At 54.2% G+C, this 19287-nt stretch overlaps 1 long non-coding RNA gene across 4 annotated transcripts; it reads left to right on the forward strand.

Moving 5' to 3' along the window:
* The first annotated feature begins 269 nt into the window (after positions 1 to 269).
* LOC139040997 (uncharacterized) lies at positions 270 to 15202 on the forward strand. Of its 4 annotated transcripts, none has more exons than XR_011495425.1 (5): positions 270 to 469; positions 2117 to 2300; positions 3370 to 3710; positions 3982 to 4199; positions 7515 to 15202. It is a non-coding gene; the product is annotated as an uncharacterized lncRNA (long non-coding RNA). The 4 variants fall into 4 exon arrangements; XR_011495426.1 differs by lacking the exon at positions 2117 to 2300 and having other exon boundaries at positions 7515 to 14634; positions 14715 to 15202; XR_011495424.1 differs by lacking the exon at positions 2117 to 2300 and having other exon boundaries at positions 7515 to 7837; positions 9381 to 15202.
* The last annotated feature ends 4085 nt before the right edge of the window (positions 15203 to 19287 follow it).

A 19287-nucleotide genomic window follows, 5' to 3' on the forward strand; every position in this document is an offset into this window, starting at 1 on the left:
ATCTTGCTACAGAGAGGACGAAAAGAGAGCAGAGGACCTGCCCAGGTGCCCGAGGACCAGGTGGCCCTGTCATGAACAGCAGCAGAGTCAGGCCAGGCGGAGGGACAGACGGCAGGCATGGGGTGGCCTTTAGTTGCTGCTCACACACCATCTGCAGAGGAGGACACGTCACCCTGGATTTACGCATTTGCTCAGAGTGAGCGTTTCCCCGGGGGACCTCCGACTTGGTTCTGGTTACTATTTTCAGGCAGCTTGCCCTCCGTGGCTGATTCCCCAGCTCTCACTGCTGTGTGTTTCCACCCCTTCCTCGTGGGTCCGCCATGTGTGGTTTTAGGGGAAGGGAGAGGACTGACCCTGGGACAGGCTCTGGCTGGCTCCTGGGGGTGGCCTTGTCAGCACAGGATGCTGGAAGCTGGACACTCATAAAACATCATGAAATGGACTCTGTGTGGTGGCCCATCTGTCCTGGGTGAGTCAGTGTTTCCGGTGGCCCAGGTCTCTGGGGGGCGGGGGAGGGCAGCTCTAGAGCACTCTTCTGTTGGGTTCACGTGGGGACAAGCCTTGGTTTGACCTCCATGCACAAAGGAGAGGGGCAGGTCGCAACTCAGTGGTGGAAATGGACTTGTCCTCAAGCGGGAGCTCAGACTGCTCAGTCCCCCTGTGAAGTCTCCGGTTCCCACTCAAGGAAAGGCAGGAGGCTCCTTTCTTCCTGAAGATGCTCGCACACAGGAGAAGTGGGATGTCTGGGCGACCAGGAGGTGTGTCTCATGGGGGCGGCCAGAGGCCAGGCATCCTGACTCGGGTTGGAGTGCGTCTTCAGGGAGGAAACGCCCCAAAGTTGCTCTGTGTCCCCTTGGATAAGGGGCCCAGGAGAAGGGACAGGTGTCAAATAGGAGACAAATGCGGACTTTGGTAAGAAGAGACTTTACTGGACAGGACATTGCAATGGAGGGGGCACCATGGTGCCAGGGAGGCGGCGCCCCCGCGGGATCAGCAGGCATCTGAAAGATCAGGCAGAAAAGTCTTGTCCTTTTTAAAGAAGAGTAAACAGCTAGAAAGAGCGGGGTGGAAGTGTGTGGAAGAGTGGGTGACAGGGCAGCAGAACAGAGGGTGCTGTGGCCCGAGGCCGGCCCATCTTGGCCTCGGCTGAGGGTAGGGCTAAGTTCAGGGGCCTGCTGGGGGTGGGAGGAGCTCAACCAAGTTTGTTCCTGTTGAGCAGTTGACAGTTCAGCTAATCATTTGTGAGGCAAAGAATGGGGGTCTGGGGTCCGAGTCTGGCCTTGTCCTGGGTAAACCAGGGGGCATCCGTGAGTCTTACCCGAATCATACAGGGTGGAGGGGGTCTTGGCAGGGAGCTCTTTCTGGACCACAAAGCCTGGGGACATTTCTTTAACCATGGCTGTTTCCCAGGGTCCCAGGGCTGGGATCAAGTTCAAGATTTTCACAGGGTCTGTCTCCCTGGCATTAAGTAACCAGGGAGAGGTCCAGCTCAGCCTGGCCTGGAGAGGCAGGTGACTACCGAGGTCACGTGGCAGCTGGAGGCACAGCTGGTAGGAGGACCCAAGGCCTCTGATTCCTAGTTCAGGTCTTTTTCAGTTCAGGAATTTTGCTGCCAGAACAAAAGAGCCGATGGGGAATGGGCAATGGCTTCCCTCAGGGTCCTGAGTCAGGTGCCTCTATAGGAGTTCCCGTGTGAGCAGTGGGGCCGTGGGGCAGGGGGGTGAACTGTGCAGACCCCACCCCATCTAAGGAGGGCGCTGCCTCTCAGCTCCAGATGCCTGTCGTCACAAGGAGCACAAGCCCAGTCTCATGGCATCTTCTGATTTTTCAAGAGAAGCAAGATAGCAGGATTTATTCACTTTTACTGAAAACAGGCTTTTCAAATCGAACAAATCAAGTCTGTGAATCAGATGCGGCTCTTTGGCCTCTGGTTCGAGCCTTCTGCCAGAGCCCTCCTGGCTCTCTGCTTTGCCAAATTAGGGCAACGATTAATTCATATTTTACTAGTCCACTCACGTTCTGTCTTAGTGTCCCTGCGAATGGTAGTGATCATTTTGTTCTGTGTTAGGTATCTTTGGATGCGAATTAGCTCAAGAGATGGGGGCTTATTTTAAAGGTAACATAGAGGAATAAAGGTGGCAGAGACTCCTGGAAATCCAAGGCAGGAGCTGCGACAGCCGATGTTTCTAGCAGGAGGCACAGCCCCAGGGCACTTCGGGGGACCTCAGCAGTCAGGCTCTGCCATCGACAAGGTGACGTCACCTCCGTGGGTCTGTGCTGTCTCCATGCAGTACCCACTGGTATGTTACGTCTCATTTTTCCATCTCATCACTTTCCCTTACTTGTAACTGCAGCAAGTAAGAGCCTCTCGTGCCCCTGTCCCCACAGGGTCCCAGGTCTAACTCATGGCCCATCTCTCTAAGTATCTTTTGAGTTTCAGCTCTCACTATGAAACGTCTTATTCATTTGATGTTTATTGTTCCTGTTTTTTAAGTAAAGGGATTTTTTCTTGGCAGCCCACCCCACAGGTCGTGGGTCAGTGTGTGGACTTGTTATTCCGCTCAGGTGTCCACTCCAGTCCAGCCAACTCAACTGGAGGAGAAGGCCCAGGGTCAAGGACTATAAACCATGGCGGCCGAAGGTCTGCCCACCTGGTAGGGCTCGCGGGCCGGGCACTTCTCATCAGGAAGGGCCATGGCTGGAGGCAGATGTCTGACATGGTCATCCTTATAGCTCATCGAACTTTCCTGAAAGTTGGTTTTACGAGGGTCTACTGACTCAGTCCTAGAAATAGAGAGCACTGTAGTGGCTGTTTGGTGACAGCAGACCCAGGTTACTCTTCTCAGAAATGAGGCCTATCCAGGAATATCGTTGGTTGAATCCCAACTCATCTCACTTTGAATAGAGTCATGCGCTTGCAAATTCTGCATATTTTACTTTTATTATTGATTACTTACATTTTACTTTCTGTATTTTTGAAAGAGGGAGTAAATAAGTTCAGATAAAAGGTCGAGACCTCAGGTTGTTAGAATTAGAGGTCACTTTGATTCGTGTCCTTCATCTGTCCGGCTCTGGACACCACTGGCTTCTGCCCCTGCATGGCCACGCCCACACGTGGGGCCCTCTTCCCCGGCCCGGGGCCTCCTGCTCAAACCAGTCAGCCTCCCCAGGGTCCGGCCGGTGCTCGTTACCTATCTGTTGTAGTCAGTTTAATCGTCTGGTTGAACCTTCTCAAGTTAATTTTCTAAGGGGTCTCAAGGAAGTGAAGTGGTTTTAAAATAACCAAAACAGTTTTCAGAGTTTCTGCCGCCGCCCGTGAAGGAGTAGCTGGGGTGGAACTTGTGCTCGCTCTTTTGTTTTTGCCAAAAGAACTAGAAAGCTGGACAAAATATATGAAACAACTGGATTTGGACATCAGGACCACAGGCTGCACAGGACTGCGATCCCTAAGAGACAGGAAACAGATGAAGCGAGGTGTCCAGTCCACTCGGTTTTCTTCCTGGAGGCAGCGTTCCTACCACCGCAGGGAGGGGAGAGTGGACAGCGCGTGGCTGTCTGCAGAAGTGAGGAGGCGGAGGCTGGGCCCTGGGGATGCTGCCGGCAGAGCAGCAGAGAGGAGATCCAAATGTCTCATCAGGTCCCCTGGAGCGGTCACTGAGCCGGAATCTACGCACGCACAGCGGGAAACTCCATGAGGCGGGCGGAGAATGGTGAGTGGTAAGCTGAACAATTCCTGGAGCTCAGGCCGGGGAGGGAGACGCGTGCCTTCCATCTGGCCAGGTGGGAGAGCTCACGGAACACTTGGGGGCGGGTGATGACTGGAGGCCACAGGGTCCTGCCTTCAGGAGGTGTGAATTAGCCCCAGATAGAGTGTGCTTAAATATACCCCGAGGAAACTTACACTTCCCGAGGACCTGCCTCCTCTGAAGGCAAGAACATCCAGCCTGATACAATGTTGACCACTTTATGTTGTGTTTATAGGAACTGTTGTTCCAAAGGTCTTTTAAAACTCCTCGTGCAATAGTTTGATGCACAGAAAGATACAGAAGCACATCACTAGTCTGAGGGGAAAAAATGGATGCCAAAGCTGCTGGTCACATGTGAAGCCAGCCTCCACGGAACTCGCTTGGTACGACCTCTCATTCACCTTGAGAGAATCAGGGGAGAAGCTATAATTCCTTCACTGCCAAGTATGTGAGGTAATTAGACAGCAAGCTGGGTTTGCCCCTGGGAGGGCCCTTTCTAACGTATGATTATTTTTATTTGCCTTGAATCTTTGAGATCTGGTCTTTCTAGAACGCTCTTAGTGGGCCATGCTTGTTTTTTACCTGCTTCCCCCTTTTCTTCTGGTGCCTGCCTTGCCCTTCCTCCTGACTCTAATCCCAGGCGACGCTTCTGGTCAGAGCTCCCTGGCTATGAGAGTACCCCTAAAATGGACATCTGGTCAGAGTCGGGCCAATCAGAGTGCTCCGTGCCCCCAACCACAGGGCCTGATCCAGAGATGAGGTCTGAAGTCCCCCCCCTTAACCAGCAAGCCTCCCAAAATGGCCATCTAGAGATATTTTTTCTGGAGCCATTTACTTTCTCCAGTGTTGATGGCCCCAGTCTCCAAGCTGGAAGGGACGGAGATGGGAGAGCTGTGGTCCACTGCATTCAGCCAGCGTTCTCCAGAGAAACGCAACCAGTAGGATATATATGTGAGGAGATTTAATATAGGGATTGGCTCACACGGCTGTGGAGACCGTGAAGCCCCAGGATCTGCCGTCTGGAAGCTGGAGACCCAGGAGCGCGGTTGGTATGATTCAGTCCGAGCGTGAAGGCCTGAGAGTCAGGGAGCTGGTGGTGTAATCCTGGTCTGAGTCTGAAAACCCGAGAACCAGGAGTTCTGATGTCTGAGGAGGAGGAGATGGATGTCCCTGCTCCAGAGAGAGCTCGAGTTGGCCCTTCCTCCACCTTTTTGTTCTATTCAGGCCCTCAACGGATCGGATGAGGCCCACCCACACTGGTGAGGGCATCTTCTTTACTCAGTCTACCAGTTCAGATGTGAAACACCCTCACAGACACATTTAGAAATAATGTTTTACCAGCTGTCTGGGCATCCCTTAGCCCAGTCAAGTTGACACAAAATTAGCCATCACACACACTATGTAAGCTTTCACTGAAGCCCCCTGTTTCAGCCATGTGCCTCACTCCTGACCTCCTCTGTGCCTGATACTCCTGGATCCAGAGTGTTAATGCTTTAATCTTTCAAATAATGCAAGTCCAGATTCTTCATTTTTTTCCTATTTTTTAAAGTAGGCTTTTTGTTGTTGTTGTTGAGGAAGATTGGCCCTGAGCCAACATCTGTTGCCAATCTTCCTCTTTATTTTTCTCCTTTTTTTCCCCCCAAAGCCCCAGTACATAGCCGCAGATCCTAGTTTTAGGTCATTCTAGTTCTTCTGTGTGGGATGTTGTCGCAGCATGGCTTGATGAGCGATATGTAGGTCCACACCCAGGATCTGAACTGGCAAACCCCGGGCTGCCAAAGCAGAGCACGTGAACTCAACCACTTGGCCATGGGGCTGGCCTTGAAACTCCAGATTCTTATGGGAAAATGAGACCTCCACGCTTTCAACCAACTCCCCTATTTTAGCTCTCCAGTTGACACCGCCTTCCATGGTACTGGGGCATCCAGTCCCTGGGCTGTTCTGGGGTTCTGACGCACATCCTGAAGTAGTTCTTTTACTGAGTGTCTGTGAAAAATAAGTACGTCTTGTCTTTGTTTTTCTGAAATGGCTTCAGTTCGTCCTCATTGCGAAGAGTAGTTAGCTGGGTATAAAATTCCAGACTGACAGCAATGTTTCTCCAGCATTTTGGAGACACCACTTCAAGTCTTTGGCATATGTTGTTCTTGATGAGAAGTCTGTTGGCAGCTCAACTGTTTCTCCTTTGTAGGAAATCTTCCTCCCTAGTAGCTTTTAAGATTTTTGTTTGTTTGTGTTTATTTATCCTGTCTGTCTGAGTACTCGTGTCTCCAATTCTGAAAAGTTCGGAGCCATCCCCTCAGAATGCCCCACAGAGTCACAGTGCCTGAGTGCAGTTTCCTCTATTTTTTACAAATGGAACTTCCGATACACATGTGCTAAATCTTCTCTGTCTGGCTTCCATGCCATTTAACTTTTCTTTCATATTTTCCTTTCTTTAACATCTCTGTATTGTTTTCTTGGTCGGCTCCTCTACAAACTTCCAACTCACTAATTATTTCCTCTTCTGTGTAGCATTTATTCCACTCATTGAGGTGTTAAAAAAATTTCATGGTCATATTTTTCATGTCTACCACTTTTGATGGGTTCTTCCCTGTGTTCTTCTGTCCTTGATTGATAGTCTTCTTGGTTTGCTGTCTAATCTCTGAAGATTTCAAGCGTGTGGCATGTTACAGTGTCTGTTCTGATTGCTTTATGGTTTCGTTTCTTCCACTGGTTGAGCTTATTGGCTGGGTTCTGTGGCCTTGATTTTTCTGAAATGTTTTGGAGGTTGAGTTTGTAAGTTCATCTTAAGTAGGTGTTTTCTGTTTTATTTTCTTTCCCCCCTCTCCTCCTCGCTCACCCCTCTGTACGAGCACTTTTGTAGCTGCCTCCAATGGGTCCACAATTCAGAACCAGGTCTGACTTCATCAGACTGGGATTTCCTCCCTCGGCCATGCAATGCCATGGCCACCATGGCTGAGGTTCTGGTTGCATGGTTATCTCTGGCCTCTGCAGGTAGCAGCCTCTTTTTGGCCCCATTTGTAGGTGGAGAAGCCCCATGCCAGCCCAGTCCCAGCCTCTGCAAGCTCCTGGTCCAGGCATCAAGCCTGGCTCAGCCTCTATCCAGGTTTGTCACATGCTGGTGTTTGCGTCTCCCTCCCACGGCAGGCTGAGCCAAGCTTGCTGAGGGAATCCAGCGTCTTCGTCCCACTTTGTGCCATGCCCATGGTCTTTATTATTAGCCAGGGGCAGGTGTGGCTGAGGAGAAGCTAATCAATCCTCCTGTGGGTCTGCGGGGTTAACAGTGGTGAAATTAAGATGAGGGAGTTGGGCTGGCCTGGTGGCACAGCGGTTAAGGTTGTGGGCTCTGCCTCGGTGGCCCAGAGTTTACAGATTTGAATCCCGGGTGTGGACCTACACACTGCCCACCAAGCCATGCTGTGGTGGTGTCCCACATACAAAATAGAGAAAGAGTGGCACAGATGTTAGCTAAGCGACAATCTTCTTCAAGCTAAAAGAAAAAAAGAGGAAGCTTGGGAATAGATATTAGCTCAGGGCCAATTTTCCTCACCAAAAAAAAAAGATGAGGGTATGATTGCAGGGCATTGGGACCCACATGGCTGCACCCAGCGCTCATGCCCCATGTGAGGTGGGCTCGGCTGTTGAGGGAAAGCAGACCTGCTGGTTTAGAAGTTTAGAAAAAGACAGTTCAGGTGGACGAAGTAGGAGAAAAGAGCTGACCATTTTAGAACATTTGTCTTGTTTTTCTTTTCCTGCTTCTTGTTCCAGCTAACAGGAGTCCTGCGTGTCACCTGGCTCTGGGCATGGCCTGTCCATTGTTCTGTGCCTGTTATGCTGTCCTTCAGTGAGGGAGCATTCCTGCTGTGGGAGCTCTTGGAATGAATGCAGGAAGCCCAGCTCGCAGCAGGTGCTCGGCCAGCGACACTCGTCACCTTCATCACTCTTTTCCGAGCAGCAGTCACCCATTCTCTCTGATGCCTCTGCTGCCAGGTGGGCTGGGATCCCCATCCTTCTGGAACTTACTTTACTGCTCCTTCCTTCGGCTGTTGCCCCTCCTGCTGGCCAGTCGTTCTCTGGTCTCCTTAGATGAGGTAGGTGCCTCCCTGGACCTCTAGGATTGGGGCTGCAGGCTACTTTGCTTGACTTTTGGAAGATTCCGGAACTTTGTCCCTGCCCAGGATGAGTTATTTGTCATCACCTCATTCATTTCCCTGCAGACATGGCCAGTAAATCTGCTCAGATGAGACAGAGGCGTGGGCTTAATTTGGGGGGCCGGGGGTTGTGCTGGAGAGATGGACCTATTGGAATTGGTTTTGGGGAGAAACAATGAGATTCCTGCAGTGGGGGTGCCCAGCCAGTCTTCTCTGAGCACAGCCACCTGGGGGCCCAGCTGCAGTGCTGGCCTCCTGCCTCTACCTGTGGCTGGCTTCTCGGTGGCCATCAGGACCAGGTGTCCCCTTCTCACAGCACCATTTCTGGGGGCACCCCTTCCGGGGCCTGCTCGTTTTAACAGGGCCCCGCTCTCCAAGCTGCTCAGTTTCAGAATCCTTCGGCAGCCTGGGGACATCCAAGGTCACCCTGGGCTCCCGGCGTCACCGCCGCCGCCTCCAGGAAGCCATGGAGTCCAGTAACCGGAGGGACAGGCCTCTTCCCCCTTCCTTGAGGTTCCCTGGGTGGGCTCCTCCTCTGAATTTGCAGAAGATTCCATGTGCCACAGTGAAGGCTCCTGTCTCAGGAGGGCGGTGACCGGACTCCCAGGGCCACGTGGAGGGAGCCTCTCAGAGGGGAGGTGCCTTTCAGTGATTTGATGGTGAGGCTGAGTTGGCTGCAATTTTTCAAACTGATCCTTCAACCTGTGAGTGAAAGAAAACCATAAGATCCTGCAACATTGTGCTTGGGGGAGGGAGGGGGGACCGGTGGCCTTGATTTCTTTCCAGCTCCTGTCACTTGGGTGCCCCGAGACCCCCTTCCCCAGCAGCCAGTCTGTCCTTGTCTATCATTAGGAGCCGTCCTAGGCAGAGGGCTTGAGCAGACAGTGTCCCAGTGGGCTGCACGCCAGCGGCATCGCACTGCAGCATCCGGGGCCTCTAGTCACGCCGCGTCTCTGGGCACTAAGGGCATCCTGGGGACTGGGGGCCCCATAGGGAACCGTGGGACTGGGGGTCTGCCTGAGAGTGGCCACTCCCCAGACAACAAGCTTCCATCAGTTAGAACGTTGTTTCTTTGCTTCTAGTGGAATTCAATCATCTCTGTGACTTGACACCATCTCACAAAGAGCAAAAGTTGACTGGCAGTCAATGTTTGGTCAATTAAACAAGGGGAGAAGGGACTGAATTACTTCTTGGCAAACACAGCTTGCTTGAGTGTCAGTGAGCAGCTGCCGCACGGCTATACGCTGGGCACAGTGGCTCAGGGGACAGCTTTCTTTGGACAAGTATGGCAGGGGTTCCTAGTGGACCCCATGTCCATCCTCCCTTTCTGGATATGTGGCCCCGCAGATTATGACTCCACCTCCCAGCCTCCCTTGAAATCAGACAAGGCCACACAGGCTGTGAGTGGAAGGGGTGAGTTCAAGTTCCAGAAGGGGCCAGTAAAGGTAAAGACTGTACCTCCAATTCCCTTTGCCCCTTCCAGCCGCCTGGAAACTAGACATGAAGGAAGGAGCTGGAGCAGCTGTCTTGGGCTGTGAGATGGAAACTGCATTGTAAGGATGGCAGAGCAACAACATGGAAGGAGTCTGGGTCCCACGTGCACTGGAGCAGACGCCCGGACCTGTGTCTGAAGGAGAGATCTCTGTCTTGCTTCTGCTGCTGTGTTTGGGGTCTCTGTTGCAGCAGCACAGCCCGCACCTTCACTCGTCACAGCCAATACTCGCCCTCGTCCGAGGCTTTCTCCTGGCCCCACCCTAAGGCAATTGTGACTTGCAAATCTTCACTATGACTTTATTTTCAAAGTTTACTTGATTAGACTCATTTGATGAGAGATGACAGTTGAGGTTCCCAAGACTCTCCCTTTTAAAAATATTCCCTCATTATTATTCCCTCCCTTTCTCCTCTTTCCCTCTGCTCTCTTCGTTTCTTGGCTTTTCTTTCTGAGAGCCGGGGGCCGATGTCAGGGTCTGATGATTTCCTGGCCCTGCACGAGCTTGAGGTTGCCAGCTGTTTCCACTCTCCTTCTGCTTTCTTCTCCTCGCTCCCCTCCCCTCCCCCGACATCCCAGGCCTCACCAAAAGGAAGCGAGAAAGCTTAAGAGAAAGGTGGGGGGTGTACCAGAAAGTCGCTCCTGGCCCATCCCAGGCAGCCTCTGGCCCCTGATGTGCTTCATTCTTTGCTGAAAAAGCTGGTGGTGGGCTGGAATCCAGCGAGGGAACCAGAAATCCCAGGGTCTTGCCTTTCTTTTATTTTGTGCACTTTTTTTTCCTGTTTTTTCCCAACATTATAGGCCTTCGGGTCTGCTATATTTTCTTTCACTTTTTAGCATTTCGGCTCCGGGCTTGGTTTAATCGACTCCACTTTTAAGTTCAATGAGTGCTCCTGATTGTAAACGTGTCTTCTGCCTTTATTCCCATCTTAGGGACATTTCTGGGTATTGAAATAGTTTCCTGCTAAATGATGCTTGTCCCTGGTTCCAGGAACAGGTGAGAAGCGAGGGCAGCAGGAGGAAGGGAAAGATGTGCGGCCGTGTCCCCAGGTTCATCACGTCAGAGTCCCCGATGGCCCTTGCCACTGTGGCTCGTCCTCTCCTCGTTTCACGGCTGTACCATTTTATGGGTAATACTTCCCTCAGCCTCAGGCCCCACCAGAGAGCTGGTACTTCCTCTTCTTGGAACAAACAGCTCAGCGAGCTCCTGAGAAGTCTCTGGCTGCCAATTTACAATGTCAATTTCTGCAGACAAGAGGCCTCCCTCCCACAGCTGGAAGTGGACACTGGCCTCTCTGGCCAAGTGGGGGCCCTTCACCTGGGCCAGCAGCTAACGAGGAGAGAGGAGCGGATGGAGGCAGAGGGGGGATCTCTGTAGACACCTCCGTGGCTGGGGGTGAAGTTTTGGGGCCGAGAGAGCCCTGCACAGCAGGTAGGCTCTGGATAGTGGCCGGGCTGGGTGAGGGTTCTGTCATAAGTCAGGTCCAGGGTCTGGTGGGGCAGCGTGAGCCTGCTTTGGGCCACAGGACTTGGGAGATGGCTAGAGGGTTTGGAAAGGCCACATGCCTTCCTGGACAGGAGTGGACAGTCCCTTTGTCTGGGGAGTTGTTGACGGTATTTGGACAGTGGGGCAAATGCCAGCTGTAATGGGTCTCAGGCCCTCCGGGCCCACCCCTGTGGGGAATGGAAGAGTGGACACTCTCCAGGGCTCCCCACAGGTCCCAGAGGCCCAAGAGGTATTATGGTCAGCACAGCTGACCCTAAAACGTCTGCAGATCCCTGAGACAAAACCCTGGAAAGTGTGGACACAAGGACCGAAAGCTCCTACCGGTGGGGCTTCCAAGAAATGGGTGAAGGGAGGCATGAAGGAGTGAATGCTGTAGCTGATCCATCAGCTGCTCCGGAACCTGGGCTCTGGAGGGCAGTGTCCACCCTCAGAGGGGCGTGTGGGGGAGGCAGTGGACTTGAGCCTGCCCAGGGAGGGTGTGTCATCAGTGACCCTCTCCAGACCAGGCCACAGAGGGGTATTTCCCTGCACCTGGGAGACAGGGAGCCCCACATGGGGGTCAGTCGGCTCCTTGTTGGTGAAGGACCCCCTGCACTCTGGAGCAGCCAGCGGGGCCACAGACCAGGCTTGCCCCGGTCTCCCCTCCTCCCAACCAGAGGTGGGAGCGCTGGCGTTTCAGTTGGAAATCAAAGGGTGGGATTGCTTGAGCTGGTGGTGGTGGGGTCCAGAGGCCTGGGGGGATGATGTCAAGGATGACCCCTTCTCAGCGTAAAGAGGCAGGTGGCGAAGGCAGGGTCTCTGCCCCCAGTCACGAAAGCCCCTTTCTTCCCACAGCCGCTCGGTGTTAAGCATTGTTTTGGTCCTGGAAACAGCGCCTATCTTGGTCTCTCTCCATCTCTGTCAGCATCTCTTCAGTGCCTCCCGAGTGTTGGCACAGCTGGCAGGATGGCCGTGGGGAGGAAGGGGACCCCTCTCAGCCCAGCTGGGAGCCCGTTACTTCTCACTCACGATGTTGTGTGTGTTTTAGAATCAGCAGAGACCAAGGAGAAGGAAGGGAAAGGAAAACCAGCCCTATGCGAGTGTGTGGGAGAAAGGTCCACGTCGTTGAGGCAAGAGCCTTGTGACTGCAGAGGGACACCCCCTGGCGCCCCTCCCGCCACATGCCTGGACAAGGTGGAGGGCGGGGTCTCTGTGGTCAGCACAGCTCTCTGCTCTGAGCCTCTGCTGAAGGACACAGGGGGCTGCTGACTGTTAAAGGATCCTCGCTACGGGTCAATGCCGGGTGGTTCTGGCTTCCTCGGGACAGGATGCTGAGGCCTGGAGAGTGGGCCAGGAACCCCTGAGCCCTGGAGGGAGGCAGGGCCTGGGAGGGGGGCTTGGAGGCCGGGACCAGGGTCCTTGGAGGCTGTGGGGGGCGTGGGGGAAGTTTGCTCTCACCTGGACGTGATGGAAACTAGGAGAACCTCCCAGGGCCCCGCTGGTGACTGCCATCCTCCCAGGAGTGGTTTTATCCTGTTATTTGCCTGGGCCTGCCCTGCCTCTCCCTCTGGGTTCCAGTCCACGTCCTGGGGCTCCCGGACATTGAGTGAGCAGTGGGGCTGATGGTTCCCAGTTCACCCTCATCAATAAGCGGGCTGTCCCCTTGGGAATGGGGGAGGAGAGCAGGCCAGGACCTGGAGGGGAGGGCTGAGCCCTGTGGGGAGGGGGCAGGAGGAAGAGATGCAAGCCAGGGGCTGGGTGGGGGCTGAGGAGTGGGCACTGAGCTAGCACTGGCCACACGGGTCTGGGTGGTGGCATCGGGGAGAAGCCAGCAGGTGGGGCCTCGAGCTGTGATGAGTCAGCCCCGTTTTCTGAATGGTGCAGCATTGGCGTGAGTCACAGCAGCCAGACCCCAGGAACAGAACCCTGAGAGCCACTCTGCTCCCCGATGCTCCCTGTGGGGTCTGTCTGGGTCAGGGTCATGACCTGAGAGCTGAGGGGCAGGGGCAACTGTCCTCGGAAATGAGATGGCTCGTCCCCCGCTGGGTGCAGCAGGTGATCCCCCACCCCTGTGATCACTGGCCTCTGGGTCTCCCTGCCCCGAGGCCAGCAGCCCCCCTCATGCTCAGGAGACAGCCAGGGAGGCGGGGGACCAGCTCTTGGAGGCTAGTTTAGGGATAAAGGCCGTCCACAGGCCTGGAAGCCCAGGGCTCTGACCACTCCCTGCCCTGTCCCCAAGTGCTCTAACCGCATCAGAAAACACCCCCAACAGCCTCTGAGGGGTTACTGTGCACTCGAAACATGAGCGGTGCTCGCTCCCTGGTGGCTGGTCAGCGCTGGCACACGGTTTGAGAAGGCATGGCCTGGTGGGCCGGAGGCTGTGTTCCAGGTCCTTGTGGCGCCCCCGCCTCCAACAGTGCAGGTGCACGTGCTTGTGCAGAGCCTTCCCAGAAAGCGCGCATGCTGGGTGTGGGGCATCGGGGAGAAGGGAGTGGACAGCAGAGAGCTGGTGGTGAGGTCGGGCTCCTGTGGCACCCTCCCCAGTGTGGGCGGGGGGCAGCCGGGTGTTTTCCCACCATGGAGGCCTCGCCGACAGGTGAGGGCTGGGGACGCAGCTTTCCCGAGGGTCAGGGCAGTGCTGGTCTCCAGGACCCCGTCCTGCAGCTCACTTTGAAATCAGCCCAGGGGGACGCAGCCTGAAAAGCCACTCCATGTCCGTTTGAGGACAGCAGCCGTCTGGGCCTGAAGGATCGCAGTGTGAAGTCACCGGTTGGAAAAGGGCAATTTTCCTCCTATTCTCTGAAGTTGCGCTCTTCATGCAGAGATTTCCTGGGAACCCCATTAAGTTTCCCTCTCAGGCAGATGGCCTTGTAATTACCCCCAGATGGGTGGCCACTTGACCTTCCTGGGGTGGTCCCCGGCAGAGACAGGCAGCTAAGTCCTCCCTGGCTTGCTGGAACCCACCCTCTGCCCCCCTGGCCGTCACCACCTTCCAGACAGAAGCCCCCGACGCCCGGCTGGCATTCACCCTGGCCAGCTGGGTGCAACCTGTTTGGAATTTGTGACGGACTGAAGGATGTTTCTCTCTTTCTGCCTGTGGAAAAGGGGGCGCAAAGCGGAGAAACGTGGAAGAAAAAATCCCAGGGGGTCTGTCTGCCCGAGTTAGGGCCGAGCTTCGGTCCATCTCTGGATAGGGCTCCTGGGAGCCGGTGACCGTGCTGTAATTAAGGAGGCGGCCGCGGGGGTGTGGGTCTTGAGTACCTGAGGCTGTCTCAGAACAACAGCCGCAAACACCCGGGACCCAACAACAACCAGAAAGGGTTATTCCAACAATTTTAGTTTTAAAAACAACACCCACACCTCTTCCACTTGACCCAGATCCTGCTTTCTCTGCAGCCTCGTGCGGTACCCACGGCTGCCTTCACGGTGCGGGCACGCACGAGCCCTTCCTTCTCCTCTCGTTTCTTGTGCTGGCTCTGGTTTTCCTAGAGGTTCCGTCGTATTGGCTGCGCGGTGACAGACCCTACCTGCTGTGCCCTGATCACCCCCGGGGCTGCTCCCACTGTCCCCTGCAGCCTGTGCTGCCTCTGCACCGCCCCACTCATCACCCTGTGACTCTTTGGGGCTATTTCCTTGGAATGAATTCCCCGGATTGCCAAGGGCCTGCTCCGTCTTCTGGCTCCCTCAGGACACCGTCTGAGAAACGGGGACCTGGGCACAACAGGGACGGGAAGGCGCACGTTCTCCCAAGGCCCAGCCAGTGTGCATTTGACGACTTCCTCCTTTTGTTAAATTCAAAGGTGTGCGGGGATGTTCCCTTCACTGTCACATTTTCTCACCAGGAAGTGGAGCGTTTTCCAGAAAGCTGGAGCATCTGGAACCCACACTTTATAAAGTTGTGTCCACTCCACTGTGCGGTCAATCGAGGAGCAGGGGAGCGTGGCTTTTCCTGCCCTTCTCTGTAAATGTGCAACTCCGTGGCTACAAAGACCCGTCCTGTGGCATCACGTGGTAGGAAGATAATTGGAGCTAACGTGGTGGAGAGGGTTGAAGCCCTCTCATTGTCAGGAAATGACTTGCTCTGACGTGCATGGGCTCCGTCATCCCTGTCGACGGGCCCGTCCTCCGTGGGGTCTTTTACGTCCTTTGGTGACGGAAACAAACCCTTTGGGATGGAGTCTGACGGGGCCTCTCAGAGGTGATGTCTCCGTTTTATGAGTTTCCAGTTTACGCAAAATAAAAGATCCAAATCAGGGCTTCAGAAATTGTGGCACTCACTGTTTGTGTTTGATGAATTGACATTTAGCACATAAAAATCAAATGCCATGTAATTGGATTATTCAAAATAAAGTTACAAGATTTATTAAGAATATTACTTCATGGTGCTAGTGGCTAGTGGGGTCAGGTTTAAAGGCCTCAGGAGACTCCGGTTGCCTTCCGTCCCGCTGGCGAACTCTGAGGCTCTGTGCAACCTTGGTCCCTGGTGAAGGGGAGCCCCAGGCCCTCCTGGAGCCCCCGCCTGCCCCCAGGTGGGCCTTGGGTCTGGCCTTCTGTCTTCCCGTCCCCGACTAAGGAGCCCAGTTCCTTAGCTTAGAGTTCAAGGCTCCACAGTCCTGCCCCCTGGCAAAATAGCCAGCTGGACTCCTTTGTAGTCACAGTGGTCTGCTCATGCTCCCCAGTTTGAGTATTAGAGTGAGCTGGACCATGGCCCCCAAAGGTATGTCTACCTCCTGATGCTCAGAACTTATGGGGCAAAAGATGTGAGTAAGTTAAGGGTCCTGAAAGGAGGCATTTATCATGGCTTGTCAGCTGGGCCCTACATGCCATCACATGTGCCCTCATAAGGTACAGAGAGGGGCATCAGTCAGATTTATAGGGTGATGGCCATATGAAGATGGAGAGAAAGAGATGGGGGTCACAGCTGGGGAACGCCTGGAGCCACCAGAAGACAGGAGAGGCGAGGATCGTCCCCTGGAGCTGTCAGAGGGAGCACGGCCCTGCCCACACCTTTATTTCAGACTTCTGGCCTCCAGACTGTGGGAGAGCCAATTCCTGTTGTTTTGAGCTTCCAGGTGAGTGGAAATTTGTTCTGGAAGCTCTAGGAAACTCATACAGGTATTTTCGTCTTTGTGTGTTTGCTATTGTCATCTTCATACTTGGAGTTCACCTGGTCTTCTCCCAGCCTGGCCAGGCGCAGTCTCTAAGGCCAGGCTGAGCGTGTCTGCCCACCTTGCTGGCAGCTCTCAGCCCGGCCTGCACGCGAGGACCTGGGCTATAACACATGCGGTTCCCTGGTCCTGGCCCCAGGGGCTCTGACTGCTTGTCTGGGCTGCAGCCTGGGCACAGGGTAGGAACACCCCACTGCAGATCCTACTGAGTGGTCTGAGCCCAGGCTGGTTCCACACGGAGTGGAGAGCGAGGTGACTGAGGTGGGCACCCTGAGACACAACAGTGACATGCCCTGAGAGACGACAGGGAGACGCCCTGAGATGCGACAGTGAGATGCCCCAGAGATACGACAATGAAATACCCCTACACACTCTCGAGTGGCTGCAACACGGTAGTGACCACACCGAATCCTGACAGTTGTCGAGATACTGGGTCCCTCCTACCTGGCTGGTGGGAATGGAAAACAGTGCAGCCGCTCTGAAAAGAGTTTCGGTGTTTCTTTCTCTTTTTTTTTTTTTGAGGAAGACTAGCACTGAGCTAACATCTGCCACCAATCCTCCTCTTTGTACTGAGGAAGATTAGCCCTGAGCTGACATCCGCCACCAATCCTTCTCTTTTTGCTGAGGAAGACTGGTCCTGAGCTAAGATCCGTGCCCATCTTCCTCTACTTTATATGTGGGATGCCTGCCACAGCATGGCTTGACAAGCCGTGCGTAGGTCTGCACCTGGGGTCTGAACCAGCGAACCCCAGGCTGCCCAGGTGGAATGTGCAAACTTTACCGCTGTGCCACTGGGCTGGCCCACTTGGTGTTTCTTAACGAAACTAAACGTCTCCATTTATCCCAGAGACAAAGACTTATGTTCACACAAAAGCATGTACACAACTGATATGAAGATTTCACAAAAAATTAAAAATAGAAATACCATATGACCCAGCTATCCTACTACTGGATATTTATCCAAAAATACTTGAAACCAACCATTTAAAGAGACTCATGTCTCCGTATGTACATCACAGCACTATTCACAATAGCCAAGATGTGGAAGCAACCCAAGTGCCCATCAATGGATGATCGAACAAAGAAGATGCTGTGTATATATACAATGGAGTACTACTCAGCCAGAAAAAAAGACAAATTAGTGCCATTCGCAATAACATGGATGGACTCGGAGAGTACTTTGGTAAGGAAAATAAGTCAGACAGAGAAAGACAAACACCATATAATTTCACTCACATGTGGAAGATAAACACACTGATAAGGAGAACAGATTAGTGGTCACCAGGTGGAAGGGCTGGGGGGTGCGTGAAAGGGGTAAAGGGCACGTATGTAGGTGATGGATAGAAGCTAGACTATTGGTGGTGCGCACGATGCAGCCTATACAGAAACTGATACATAATAATATACACCTGAAATTACCCCATGTTATAAACCTATATGACCTCGATAAAATAATTTTTTGAAAAAGTGTGTACACAACTGTTAATTGCAGCTATACTCATAATCGCCCAAACTCGAGGCAAGCCAGATGTCCTGTAGCAGGTGAGTGGCTGACCCTACTGCGGTCCAGCCAGGCCGTGGAGCGCCACTCAGCAATGAAAAGGGTGAACTTGACACACACAACAACTTGCACGGCCCTTTGGAGACTGGGCTGAGTGACAGAGGCCCGTCTCCGAAGCTAACGTGCTGTCTGATTCCGTTCATGTCGCCTTCTTGAAGTGAGAGAATTGTAGGGCTGGAGGACAGGTTAGTGGGTGCCAGGCGTTTGGAGTGGGGAGGGGGTGCAGTGGCTCCAGTGGGGCAGCACGAGGGTCTTCTCGATGGGACAGTGTGATGGTCACACAGAGCCACACGGCGGCTAAAATTGCAAAGAACCGAAGTCACACATGCACACGCACAAACACGTGAGTGGGTATAAACTAACGACGTCTGAGTAAGGCTTTGAGTGTGTCAGTGTCCATTGCTTGCCTCCATCCGGGAGCATATAAATAAATGCAGATATGAAGAGCGTATCATCAGCCTAGCGGCACTGGGGCAGCCCTTCCTGACCCCAGTGCTGTGGCCACAGGACACAAGGCACAGGGACCCTGAGAATGGGCCCTGCCCGGGTGTGGAGCCCCTGAGGCCTGCCTCTGTCCTCACCCCTGTGCAGCCAGCAGCAGCATGAGGCTGGGCAGAGACGGAGGTGTGGGGCTGGGGAGGTGACCGCCGCGCCGGTCCTTTCTGCCGGAGCCCGCTTCACATTTATCTGGCTTTATCCCGGGGAGACCTCCAGGGCCTTAGTTTATGGCTTCGGCTGGAGCGCCTTTTCCTGGCAGGACCGGAGGCATGGCCCTAAATAGAAACACCATTCATAGGGAGATGTTCCCATGGACGAAGGAGGAGAGATGCTTATACAACTTGCGTCAAGATAGACTCACGTTTCTCCTGCTTAGAGGGCGGGAGGAGAGTCTTGACTAAGCTCCTTACGACGTAGAGGGGCTTCCGCCAGCTGGGAGCTGGGGGCCGGTCAGAGAGCGTGAGTCAGCTCCTCGTTCTGCTGGCAGAGGACGGCGTTAGCCCAGTGGGTTAGCGTGGAGCCTGCCGGGTAATCCTTTCCTGGAAGAAGGAAATCAATTTTCACACCCCAGTTGCTCCCTTTAAGCTGGCTGCCTGGGTTGGCAACAGCTCTTCGCTATATTGAGGGGGTTCGTATCCGTGGGTCCAGATCCTGCCGTGCACCGATCCATCCACGCCCCCTTTTGGGGGTGCAGGGCAGGGAGGCGGAGGGTGAACAGGGTGACAGGCGGGGTGGGGACGATCAGCTCTGGTCCTAGTCCTAAAGACAAGCCAGTGGGATGGGTCTGTGGGCTCCAGCCTCCCATCCACCCCCTTGGGTGACTTTTGAGGTTCCTGCCCCCTCCCCTCGCTGTCTCGCCCCCACCTGGCTTCTCTAACACGGGCAGCGCATCCAGGCATTTTCTGGTCTTCACAGCTGTGACCGCTGGATCCTCGCACGACTCCACCAGGCAGCCACCATTGCCATCCCTGTGCTACAGAAGGGGACTCTGAGGCACAGAGAGGTTAAGCCTGTCCTCCTGAGTGGCGTTGAGGCACGGCTGAGCCCAGGCAGTCTAGCTCCAGAGTCTGGCCCTGCCCCTCACCCAGGGAAGGCGGCCAGTCTTGGGGGAGAGCCCTGAAACCTGCGCTCAGGAGCCCTGGGCTGTGACCTCAGGAGCCGGGGGCCTCGAGACTGTAGAGCCAGACT

The sequence above is a fragment of the Equus asinus genome, chromosome 18, assembly GCF_041296235.1.
Source record: "Equus asinus isolate D_3611 breed Donkey chromosome 18, EquAss-T2T_v2, whole genome shotgun sequence".
Taxonomy (NCBI): Eukaryota; Metazoa; Chordata; class Mammalia; order Perissodactyla; family Equidae; genus Equus; species Equus asinus.